The sequence below is a fragment of the Zingiber officinale genome, chromosome 6B (assembly GCF_018446385.1).
Source record: "Zingiber officinale cultivar Zhangliang chromosome 6B, Zo_v1.1, whole genome shotgun sequence".
In the NCBI taxonomy this organism is placed as follows: domain Eukaryota; kingdom Viridiplantae; phylum Streptophyta; class Magnoliopsida; order Zingiberales; family Zingiberaceae; genus Zingiber; species Zingiber officinale.
In genome coordinates this window covers 78114700-78128043 of record NC_055996.1, presented here as the reverse complement: position 1 = coordinate 78128043, position 13344 = coordinate 78114700, and positions in this window count along the sequence as shown.

The following is a 13344-nucleotide window of genomic DNA, read 5'->3' as shown; positions in this document are numbered from 1 at the left end:
TGCTTAGTATATGGTCCAGTAGATCTATTAGGGCTTTGCCTTTGCCTAGTATCTATTAGGACTTTCTAGTGAAACTACCTACCCACTCAGTAAAAATAGTTAGATCATAACACAACTTAACTTTCCAAATAATATATAATAAAATATTTTTTTATATATTAAATATCTAATTTTCTAGACCTGTTCAGTCTAAGACTTTATCTTGATATTTGATCCTTTAGACCCATTGACCTGCTACACGTTTGATCTTTCAAACCCATCTAGACTTTTCGTCTGATATATTCGATCTATAAAGTCTTCTGCATAGTATCCTATGCAACAGACTTATCAAGGCTTTGCTTTTGTCTAATGATCACTAGAACTTTCTGATTAAGCTACTTGTATACTTAGTCAATTTCATTAAATCAAAATACAACTTAACTTTAAATCTTTTATCAATATCAAAATTAGGTTGGATTATCTACTATTCTCTACATCAATAACGAAAATACTCTTCCATATAATGACTTATTTCGATTTATTAATTTACTCTCTTTTAGGAACAGTCGTGAGAGTTGGTGGGAGCAAGTAAGATTATGAATTTTACTTATTTTTTTACTGAATTTATATTTTACTATTATTGTTCTGGTTTTCCAAAAAATATATAATAAAGTATTTTTATATATTTTCTTAGAATTTGGTACCTTTTAATAATAATTTAAAAGGTGAATTTTAGAAATAAATAAATATTTTTTTAAAAAAAGTGAACGAACGAAATATAAAATATGCAGACAAATCAAAAGCTTCGTCTTTTAGTCCCACATTGCATAGTTTCCCTGAGCCATTGGTCGTTATTTTAAAGTTTGTGGCTGCCTCCCAGACCGAGCTGGGTTGCGCCAGCTTGTAACCCAAGTGTGGGTTGTGAGTGATTGGAATGAATTGTTTGCATTTAAAGGGCGTGGGTCATTTTTGTGATTGCTGGCTTGCCTGTTCCAAGTTGATGGTGGGCCAATAGAATTGGGCGAAGGCCTGATTCGACTGGTTCTTAAAGAGGAGAGCACTGGGTCAGGCTGGATACACAGAGCAGTCATTTCTCTTCCCCCTTCAACAGTGGAAGGAAAACAAGCTGGTGTGCAATTGGCCCACAACTTCCTCTTGATCCAACGCAATTCAGACTATTCAGTTTTTTTTATTGAATTATTTTAACATATTTTCGAGAGGAAATTTAGATAAAAAGTCAAAACTGGTTGCAACTCAAGATAGAACTTTAAAATATCTATATATTTTCTTTTATTTTTTTTAAAAAAAATTAAACTCTATATTTTGGCCAGATTACTTAATTTTTATATTTAGATACTACAGGCGTAAATGATGATTTTTATAATAGTTAGTTAATTGGTACTCATTGTTAATTAGAGAGTGACATTTATTATAATAGATGAGAGATTAATTTTTATTAGGTACATCCTTGGAAAAAATTAGTCTCACCCCGTAATCAATTTAGTGGTCGATTATAAATTGACATAATGATTTATCTTCCTTCGTATAATCTACCAACGGACAATGAGGAGATGTAGCATAATAACCTTTATTACTAGAATGAATTGATTCAATTATGATGATAGTTAAAAAGATAACATATAATTTAATTCCAAAAACAAAAATTCCATCTAATTCACCAATAATATTCAACATCTTGTATAAAATTTTTAAATTTTAGTCAAGAATTTCACGGAGGAAATTTAAAAATAGAGAAAATATTATTTATTCAATTTTACTCTTAAAAATATTCAATTAAATTGAAAATCCAATGTATTAGAACCAATACATATATTGCCGTCTCATTGTGATCGGTGTCAATTGGTTATCCTTGTGGTGGACACGGCGTTGGCTCGGCAGATAGAACAGTTGCATGAGAATGTGGCCACACGTCTATAGAGTGGAGGTTGAAGGTGGGGAGCAATTGGAGGCGCCCTGCCTCGTGGAACTCACCAAGCAATCGGCAGCACTGATAATGTTGTCGCTGCTGCCGTCGCTACTGGAGCTGTCGACACGGACCAGGATTTTGGCGATCGAGGCGTCCTCGAGTCCGTCCGACGATAACAAATTCCGCTCATGATTGTCATAGAGATCCCGGTTCGAGTGCTACCACGACAAGTGTAAGGTATTGGAAAAATATAAATACAAACATGATTTATGAGCTACTAATTTTACATTGATTGAGTGACATTACAGGTGACCGATAATGCATGAGGGGATGCGATCATGCGAATCTAGGTTCTAGATTACATCATCCTTAGAGTTCTTATATGAATGCTATTTATCGCACGTAGCAGATTGTGGTTAGGACACAGTGTGACTACGTTGATCAGCTAATGTTCATCACAATTCTCTCTTGTGACACGTTAAAATCTATTTCAAATTTTAGTAAAACAGAAACCGATTTATTATAAAATTACTAATCCATTTTAGTTAAATAAAATATAATATAAAAAAGAAACTTGAATAAATTTTTATAAAAAAAATAAATATAGATTATAAATAGAATTTGAGGTCCAAATTAATTTTCTATTGAATCACTAATATATTTTACGTTAATGAAATATAATATTAAAAATTTTAAAATGAATTCAAGACAAAATAATATATAAATTTTTATAAATAAAAATAAATATGGATTATAAATAGAGTTTGAGATAGTATGATTTTGTTAAATAATTTATTTAAAATTTGAGATGAAATATGAACTAGATTTGAAATAAAATTTTATATAAATTTTTAAAAATAAAAAATATTAAGCATAAATAGAATTTCAAAAAAAATTGTTAAAAATATCATTTAAAATATAAAAAAAATTGAGACAGAAAATTAGTTTTTAAATTAATAAAATTTGTGATGAAATGGACATAGATTATAAATTTATCTCAATATTCACAAATACTATAGGATTTTTGTTCCTCTAAAATTTACTAGCCCTGGTTCGTTCTCTCTCTCTCTATATATATATAGTCCCCAGGGCGTAGCACAGTTGGGGATGCATGGTTTCGTGACCGAGAGATCTATATATAACTCCTAAGCCAACCCTTCCCTTTCTTTCTCTCGCCGTAGCAATTTCGTCATTCTTAGGGATTTCCTCGCTCGACCGCTTCTTGCTAGCGCGAGGTTGCACATGGCCACGAGGTCGCTACGGTTGCGCGTGGCCACCTACAGTCATGCATGGTTGCTCAAGGTTGCCTCGCGCTCTAGGCGATCGCCTCATGTGGATTTTGGTTGTAGCTAAAATTGAAGATTTCCTAGGAAAGTACAGTAGATTTGATTCTACAATATTGGTCAACGCCAAGGTCTATAGCTTCTTGGTGTACCCTGGTATGTTGTATTGCCTCCACATATCTTGCTCTGTTGCCTCGTATCGTGCATCAATATTGCAATGGTGATAGAAATGTCTCTCTCTTATTTTATGATATTCACTGCATCACATGATTCAGCCATAACTTATGGCTAATGTTTAGTTCAGTTTCATATCGCTTGAACCAATCATTGTAGGTATGTTGTTGAAAAAAAATTGTACAAAACAATGTCATTTCTTAATCAAGAAACTAGTTTTCTTAGATAAAAGGCAGCAGACATTCGACTTTGGATTATTGAATTGGTTTAGTGGTTCTTCTCCTATTAACGCTAGACAACTATAATGTAAGGTAAATACTAAATGATGTCTTTTTAAACTTGTTAGATTGTTTTACTGAGATACAATATATCCATGATTCTAAATTTTGTAGATTGTATTAGAATATAATGTCAAATATCAAGGTTGATGAGTTGGTTGGTGTTCCATATGTAATTTCATATATCTTGATTAGAAAATCTTACTCAATAAGACATCAATTTTCTAAAATTGATTTTTAAGAATATACTCACTGCTATTATGAAATATTTATCAAAGTAATTTATATATATATAGTTCAAAATTCAAACTTCAAGAGTTTCTTTTTAAATATAATTGACAAAAGAAATTTACTATTTGGTCTAACATGATCTTGTTTCTATGAGTACAGCAATTCAAGTAGACCAGAAAACAATGGTGAGCAATTCAAGTGAACCATAAAATAATGGTGAAGAAAGTTTGGTTGTGCATTTATCAGAAGATGACTAAGGTTTGACTGTTGGAAAATTTGTAGCTTTCTATTGAGACTAAGTGTATGTGTAGGTTCGTAAGTTATTTTAGACTCTGAGAATGAAAAGTGCTTCCCCATTTGTTGAGGGGATTTGAAAAAGATAAATCCATTACCTCAATGATTCCCTTAGTGTTGATCTCACGGATATAGAGGGAGATAAATACAGGTACACAGACGTTAGGTGCATGATAGGGTAAATCTCAGGTCATCAGTTCTTCAGAATCGACCCCTGACTATTACGTCAGAGATGCCATGCACTCACCGGCTATGCTACGCCCTGAGGGCTTTGAAGATTACAATGATGGAAGATAAGCCAAGACTTGGAAAATTAGTTAGGATGATGAACTTGGAATCAATTAAAAATATAATTTGTTCATCAGAATGTTTTTGATGACATAGTTGCGAGAACAATAGAATTATGGCCCAAGTCAGCTATATATTTCTAAAAAATTAATGTCATTGCATATTAATTGTCCTAAGTTTGATTATCTCATTTGTCCCCTAGGCGGTGGTCCAAATCTAAATGGATAATATAAGTTTGTACTATTGGTAAGTAGTAATTTTTTTTCTAATATAAGTTATCTCATTGCTTGCTTGTTTTAATATTGATTAAACTTACTCGTTTCATGTTTTGATTTGTTAAATTGTCTCAATAAACTTGGTTGATTCATTAATCCGTACAAGAGAAGTAATTCTCATGGACTTCGATATAAGAGAGGGCAGAGGGAAGAAATCGTATGTTAGATTAAATATATTTATTTTTTTTATAGCTTTTTGGGTAATTTGGTCTTTTCCTTTATATATTTAGACTTTAGGGTTTCTTAACTGAACTATATAAGATCTTATACTATGTATTTCTAATTATAAATTTTGGATTCAATAATATGGCTAATTTTTTTCTTAATTTCTATATGGTATCAGAGCTTGGTTCTCTTCTTCTGACCTAATTTTTTTTGTCGTCTCCTACTGCTACTATCGATTTCAGCATCGACTCTTTGTCCTGCTGATTTCGGTGTCGACAACCTGTCCTGCTGATTTTGACGCCAACGCTCTTTTCTGTCGATTTTGGCGTTGACGCTCTTTTCTTCCGATTTCGTTGCAGACGTCCTATGTTACTGATTTCGGCGCTGACATTCTTTTCTGTCGATTTCGGTGCCGACGCCCTATGTTATTGATTTTGGCATTAACATCCTTTTTTACTGATTTCGACACTAACACCCTGTGCTGTAGATTTCTACGTTTGACATCTTTTTCTGATTCGAATTCTCTGTGTGACCACAAGTCGTCCTGACACTAGTTTTTACATATCATACAGATGTGTATCCTTACAATTTGGTTATTTTGAATATTATTTGTTTTGTCATCATGCTTGGTCGTGGAGATGCTTTATGGAAATCCAATCCGTATATGTTGAAGTAGTTTCAACAGTTCCTTGCTTCACAGCCCTCTGCCATGTCAACTTCTTCTTATATAGGTTTGTCATGGTCTGGTATTTCAGGTATATCTTCATCCTTATGGATTTTAGACTCTGGTGCCTCCCATCATATGTCGTCTAATTTATCATCCTTTGTTTCTTTTTCTCCCCCGTTCATCCATATCTATTGTGACTGCTGATGGTACTCCTATGTCATTAGTAGGTGTGAGTTCAATTGTTACATCTTGTTTATCTCTTACTGATGTTTATTATATTCTAAGTCTTATTTTAAATCTTATTTCTGTTAGTCAATTATGTGAGTTTGGATACTTAATCTCTTTTTCTTCATCTAATCTCAGAGGCTAATTGGGGCAAGTCGTAGGTAAGGAGGACACTATGTTTTAGATCAACTCAAAGTACCAAAAGTTGTAGCTTCGAGTGTGGATTTATCATCTTTTCATCTGAATCGTTCATCTTCTGATTTTTATTTGTGGCACTCTCGTTTAGGTCATGTTTCAGTATATCGTTTATAGTTTTTAGCTTCTATAGAAGTATTAGAACCTTTACAAAGTTCTGATATTTCTAATTGTAATGGTTGTAAATTGGCCAAATTTTTCGCCTTACCATTTTCTAAAAGTCTTTCTTTTTCTTCTGCTTCATTTGATCTTATCCATTCTAATGGGTGCGGACCCTCTCCTATTCCTACAAAAGAGGGGAGGGGTCAAGATATTATATTTCATTTACTGATGATTGCACTCGTTACACTTGGACATATCTTATGAAACATAGGTCTGATTATCTTACCATTTTCAACAACTTCAGAGCTCTTGTGAAACTCAACATTCTAGTGTCATAAAGTATTTTCATTGTGATTTGGGGGGTGAATACACTTCGAATCATTTTTCACAATTACTTGTTTCTGATGATACTATTCATCAAATCTATTGTACAGATACTCCTGAATAGAGTGATGTGGTTGAAATAAAACATAGGCATCTTGTTGAAACAACCCATTCATTTTTATTGTCTGCTAGTGTTCCTAGTACCTTTTGGGGGGAGGCAATCCTTACCTCTTCTCACGTGATTAATAGAATTCCAACCTCATACAATTTAGGTTTGTCACCTTTTGCAAACTTGTATGGGCACGCTCCTCTCTATTCCTCTTTGTGTGCTTTTGGTTGTACTTGCTTTGTCCTTTGTCCACATGTTGAGCGTAATAAATTAGCCTTTCAGTCTTCTTTTTGTGTCTTTTTGGGTTATAATGTTACTCAAAAGAGATATCATTGCTTTGATCCCATTAGTCAAAAATTGTATGTCTCTCGTCATGTTGTGTTTCTTGAGCATATTCCATTCTTTTCTATTCCAGCTAGTTCGCATAATATAACAAAGTCAGATATACTTTGTATTGACCCTTTCAATACTGACGCCGAGGAAATTTCACCCATAGCTCCTACTGGTAGCTCAACTGAATCTGGTACTTTTGCTACATGAGATATCCTCTCCACATGCTCCTCCTTTTGCCACTACCAATCATCTCTTGAGATTGTGGATGATCCTTCTCTCCACCGTCGTCAATACACTCGTGTTCGTAAGTCTACTAAACTACTAGATTTTTCTTACTCTTATTATTTTCATTCTTTGGCTTCATTTGTTGTATCTATTCATTGTCTTTCTGAGCTTGTATCCTATAGAAAAGTTGTTTGTAACCCACTTTGGCAGAGTGCATGCTTTGGCTGAGGAACTAACTGCTTTGCATCAAACTCATACATGAGATTTGGTTTTGTTGCTACTAGGAAAACACACTATTGGTTCTCATTGGATATATAAGATCAAAACTAAATTTGATGGATCTATCAAGCGATACAAAGATCATCTTGTTGCTAAAGGTGATTCTCAGGAGTATGACATGGATTATGAGGAAATATTTGCTCCTGTTGCAAAAATGACGAATGTTCGTACTCTGATTGCTATTGGTTCTGTTCGTCGATGGAGAATATCTCAAATGAATGTCAAGAATACATTTCTAAATGGTGATCTTCATGAAGAAGTTTATATGACACTCCTGATATTTCACACCAACCTGGTGAAGTTTACAGGCTTCATAAAGCGTTTTATTGTCTCAAACAAGCACCTCGTGCTTGGTTTGAGAAGTTCTCTACAGTGATTACTTCGCTGGATTTTCATCTTAGTAATCATGATTCAATATTTTTTTGTTAGATGTACGAGTACAGATCATATTCTTTTATCATTATATGTTGATGACATGATTATTACTGGTGATGATTATGATGGAATTGCTTCCCTGAAGTCTGAATTGACTCATCATTTTGCTATGAAAAACTTAGGTATACTATACTACTTTCTAGGCATTGAGGTTGCTTATTCTATGAAAGGTTATCTTTTATCCCAATCAAAGTATATATCTGATCTATTTGAGCGTGCTGATAATAAAGTCATTGATACTCCTATTGAGACTAATGCTCGATATTCTCTATCTGATGGCTCACCTTTGTTAGATCCTAGTTTGTAAAGAACTATTTTTGGAAGCTTAGTTTATCCCACTGTGACTCATCCAGATATTGAGTATGTTGTGTAGGGGATCGGTGGTCGGCTTGAAGGGGGGTTGGATGGACAACACCCCCAAATGATCTTCCTTCCTACACTTGTTAGCTTACGCGGCGGAATATAAAAACTAAAGCAATGAAAATAAACAAGTAAGAGCAAACGCTAACACAAATCCTTTACGTGGTTCGGAGATTGCTTGCTCCTACTCCACGGCGTGTCCTTGAGGTGGACGAACTCTTGATCCTTCGGTGGATCAATGCCCGACACTCTCCCGCTAGCTCTTACTCCTTCTCGGTGGAGTACAACCTCTCACAAGGTTCTCTTCCTCTTACAAGATGAAGACTTAGATTAGGAGGAAGAGAGTAGGCTTGGAAGCTTTGGACAATTGCTAAGGAGTTATTCAACAAGCATGAGTAACCTCCTTCAAGCCCCAAAACTTCCTATAAATAAGAGGAGAGAGTTGATCATCATATCAACTCATCTCGGCACCAACTGGCAAAACCATCAGTCGACTGGTGTTACTGTTGGAGGTAGCCAACGGCTACTTCCCAGCACCAACAGTATGCCAACGGTCATTTACCAGTCGACTGCTAAAACATGCAGTCGATTGATCCACACTGACCGAACGAACAGAACCATTCTGCTCGCACCCAGTCGATTGCGCGGTCGACTGCACCAGTCGACTGCTAAAACATGCAGTCGACTGCTACAGTACTGCTACGGTGACGCTATACTACTGCTACAGTAAAACCCTAGAATTAAGATTTTACTCCGAGTATAATTTCTCATGCACTCGTACCCTCACCCTTACGACTCATTTGACGCTTCCTTTGCAGCTTTAACCTCTTTCCTTCAAGCCTACTTCCTTTGGCTCTCGTCCCTCGGATGCATTCAAGCCCGCGGCTCATCCCCAATGTCATCCTTCGTGTATGCCTCGAAGTCGCTTCTCTCGGCCCTTGTCCTCGTTGCCTTGTCCACGACCCCTCGGATGCTTCATCCTTCACCGGACTCGAAACCATCAACCTGAGTCGCATGTGTATCTTGCAAACTTGCACAACTCAAATACACATATCAAATACAAGGGTGAACCTAACTTAAACTCTTTGACACACACATCAAAACTATGATCGTACCGATCAAAACCTAGGTCGATTGCACCAACAATCTCCCCCTTTTTGATGTGTGGCAATATGTTTAAGTTAGGCATAAATATCAACATGAAAATTAGAAGCAATATGTAAACATGAAGCATAATACCCAAGCTCCCCCTTAACATATGCTCTCAACCATAATTTTTAAGTTTTGCACATAGTTGCACATAGTTAGGTTTCTAACTTAAACCTTCGCATTTCTCCCCCTTTGACACCATCAAAAATTGTACCAAACATGTACACATACTATGGTATCAATGTGAACTTAAAAATACCCAAAACCAGCTCTTGAAGGTGCTGGAAAATAGCTACCAGTCGACTGCTATCTGTTGCAGTCGACTGGCACAAACCAACCCGATTTTCAGCATTTTAAAGCCAACTTCAGAAATGCATAGAAAATGCTAGAAAATTCAAAAAATAATGAAATTTTGAACACACATTTCTTATAATATTATTTACCAAGGAAAAATATATTTTCATGAAAATTCATCATATTTTTGAATTTTTGATAAAAACTCAAACACTTTGAAAATCACTCAAGGTGGTATCAATTTGAAACCTTGTTTTGCAATCATATGTTTCAAAATAGCTAAACCGCAGTAAATAAAACATAAAAATATTTTCAAAACATTTAAAATATGTAACTATGATCTATGGGCAAGATGTCCATTAATTAAACATTTGCTTTCCCCATAGTTGGCTTATGATCACTAAAACTTGATTCATTTCATAACTCATCAAGATGCCAAAGCATAAGTGAATTATTTGTATCATCCTATCATCTCACATTTAAGGTTATAAAATAATGCAAATCATTGTGAGATGAAGATAACTTCTACTTAGCTCCCTTGATCATGAATTTCTATCAAGGCTAAGTGCTCCCCCTTAAGGTCTCAAGTCAACCATTTTTCAAGGATTTAAACTATGATTTTAATGGTTGACTAACCTAAAATCCTCTAACCCTTGAAGATTGATTTTGGCACCCAATAGAAATTATTTTTAATTGGGTTAACCAAATATTCCTTGGAGATCCATTTTCTATCTATAGTCTTGGTTTTTGATTGGCCCCTAGCAAGTAGACAATGGTAGGTCTTTTCATTGTTGGGTTCCTTGTATCCTAACCCATTTTTCTTAAAACTTGCCCTTTGGCTCCCAATAATCATGTTTAGGGTTTTAGAGCCAATTTCATATTTTCTAAGGGCATTGGTAAGATATTCTACCTTTTTCCTTAAAGTCTTATTTTCTTCTTCTAAACATGAATCATTTGAATTTGTAGAAGAAGTATGTATATCATTATCCTTAATAGTCATGGATTCTAATTTTTCCTTAAGCATGCAAATATCATTTTTCAAGGATTTGTTCTTTCTTTTTGCCTTAAACAAATCATCATTTGTGCTTGAAATAATTTTAATTAAAACATAGGGAGGAAGATTATGTACTTCACTTACCGAGAAGTCCGAATCCGAAGTTTGACCTCCCACTTTACTTGAGCTCCCTTCTTCATCTTCACTTGAGCTCCTTCCTTATTCTTGTTCGGATGAAGTGGAGGCTACATCATCAATTCCCATTAGAGCAAAATTGACTACATGGTGCTCTTCTTCCTTCGATGATGATGATGGGTCATCCCATGTTGCTTTTAGGTTTTGAGCCTTCTTCCCTTTTTCTTTTGTCTTCTTCTCCTCCTTCTTCTTCCCTTCCTTCTTCTTCAAGAGAGGACAATTATCTCTTATGTGTCCTTCTCCTTGACAATTATAGCAAATGATCTTCCTTGTCCTACTTTTGCTTCTAGAACTTTTCCTAGCACGAGATTTGTTAGAAGAAAAAGATTTAAATGTCTTTCTCATCTTCCTTATCATATATGCCTCTTGATCACTATCCATTGGGGCACTTGATTCTTCAGAGTCGGAAGATGGCGGTGATGAAGATTTCTTATTCTTTCCATTTCCCTTGTTTGCCACAAGGGCTACTCCTCTTGATCTATGAGCTTCTCCATCTAATCCTTCAACTCTTGTCTCGTGAAGCTCCATTGTTGAGAAAAGTTCGTCTAGAGAGGATTTCTCTAGGTCCTTTGATATGTAGTATGAATCTACAATGGAGCAAGTTGTGGTTCTTGGGAAAGCATTTAGGGCTTTCATCATCATGTCTCGATTTGAAAGTGTCTCACCTACACTTGTTAGTCCATTAATAATTTCCTTAATTCTAGAATGTAAAATTGATACCTTTTCTCCTATCTCAAGCTTGATATTGTTGATTTGAGTTCGAAGGAGGTCTCTTCTTGCCAATTTCGCTTCCGATGTCCCTTCATGAAGCTCCACTAGCTTTTTCCATAATTCCTTGGCGCTTGAGTAGCTTCCAACCCTTGTTATTTCTTGTTGGGGAAGAACATTGTGTAGATGATGTATGACTTTAGAATTCACTAAATGTTCTTCCCTTAGCTTCTTGCTCCACCTTGTTTTCTCAAGTATCTTATTGTCTTGATCCCTAGGCACTTCAAAACCATTTTCCATGATTAGCATTATGTCAAAATCGGTTTCAAAAAATACCTCCATTCTCTTCTTCCACCAAGAGAAGTCCCCTTTGAATTTGGGTGGATAAATGTTTGAGCCGACCATTTTGATGAAGTGCTCTTCTCGGCGATTAGTCAGTTGAAGGGTGTCCTCGCTCTGATACCACTTGTAGGGGATCGATGGTCGGCTTGAAGGGGGGTTGGATGAATGGCACCCCCAAATGATCTTCCTTCCTACACTTGTTAGCTTGCGCAGCGAAATACAAAAACTAAAGCAATGAAAATAAACAAGTAAGAGCAAACACTAACACAAATCCTTTACGTGATTCGGAGATTGCTTGCTCCTACTCCATGACGTGTCCTTGAGGTGGACGAACCCTTGATCCTTCAGTGGATCAATGCCCGGCAATCTCCGGCTAGCTCTTACTCCTTCTCGGTGGAGTACAACCTCTCACAAGGTTCTCTTCCTCTTACAAGATGAAGACTTAGATTAGGAGGAAGAGAGTAGGCTTGGAAGCTTTGGACAATTGCTAAGGAGTTATTCAACAAGCATGAGTAACCTCCTTCAAGCCCCAAAGCTTCCTATAAATAAGAGGAGAGAATTGATCATCATATCAACTCATCTTGGCACCAGTCGACTGGCAAAATCATCAGTTGACTGGTGTTACCGTTGGAGGTAGCCAACAACTACTTTGCAGCACCAACAGTATGCCAACGATTATTTACCAGTCAACTTCTAAAACATGCAGTCGACTGGTGTAGTCAACTGCTAAAACATGCAGTCGACTGATCCACACTGACTGAATGAACAGAACCATTCTGTTGAGACCCAGTCGACTGCGCGGTCGACTGCACTAGTCGACTGCGCGGTCGACTGCACCAGTCGACTACTAAAACATGCAGTCGACTGCTACAGTACTGCTACAGTAAACCCTAGAATTAGGATTTTACTCCGAGTATAATTTCTCATGCACTCGTACCCTCACTCTTACGACTCATTTGGCGCTTCCTTTGTAGCTTTAACCTCTTGCCTTCAAGCCTACTTCCTTTGGCTCTCGTCCCTCGAATGCATTCAAGCCCGCGGCTCGTCTCCAATGCCATCCTTCGCGTATGCCTCGAAGTCGCTTCCCTCGGCCCTTGTCCTCGCTGCCTTATCCATGGTCCCTCGGATGCTTCATCCTTCACCGGACCTGAAGCCATCAACCTAAGTCGCATGTGTATCCTGCAAATCTGCACAACTCAAATACACATATCAAATACAAGGGTGAACCTAACTTAAACTCTTTGACACACACATCAAAATTATGATCGTACCGATCAAAACCTAGGTCGATTGCACCAACATGTTGTTCATGTGGTTAGTTAATTTATCGCTGCACCAACTATAGTTCATTGGGCTGCTATTCTTAGTATTCTCATATGTCTTCGGGGCACTTAATTTCAAAGCCTTTTATTTCCTTCTACTTCATCTCTTGAACTGCATGTGTACTCCGATGCAGATTGGGCTGAAGATCCTACGGATTTTAAATCTGTCACTGGCTTCTACATTTTTCTTGG